This window comes from Solanum tuberosum, unplaced genomic scaffold (genome assembly GCF_000226075.1).
Source record: "Solanum tuberosum cultivar DM 1-3 516 R44 unplaced genomic scaffold, SolTub_3.0 scf00102, whole genome shotgun sequence".
Taxonomy (NCBI): domain Eukaryota; kingdom Viridiplantae; phylum Streptophyta; class Magnoliopsida; order Solanales; family Solanaceae; genus Solanum; species Solanum tuberosum.
In genome coordinates, this window is record NW_006239028.1 from 204,906 (window position 1) to 205,278 (window position 373).

Consider the following 373-nt stretch of genomic DNA (forward strand, 5'->3'; position numbering starts at 1 on the left):
TTAACTAAAAAGCTGTCAAGGCAGCAATTTTCAGCCATTTGACAGCTTTTTTACAAAAATAAAATAAAATATATATATATATATCTTGGCAGCGATTTTTGTAGAAATATTCTTTTATTTTATTTTACTTTTTGAAATTTCTTGTCACGACTCAAAAATGGACGTGATGGCACTCATCTTATCCCACCAAGACAAGTCAGCCTAACACTCACTAATTACAAATAAATGCAGAAATTTCATAATTTACTCAAAAATACCCCCAAAATCTGGTTGTCACGTGTATAAGCTTCTAAAGTATTACAATTGATTCAAAAGAAAAACACAAGTCTCAAATGACCTTGTTTCTAGAATAGAACGAGATCATAAATAGGAG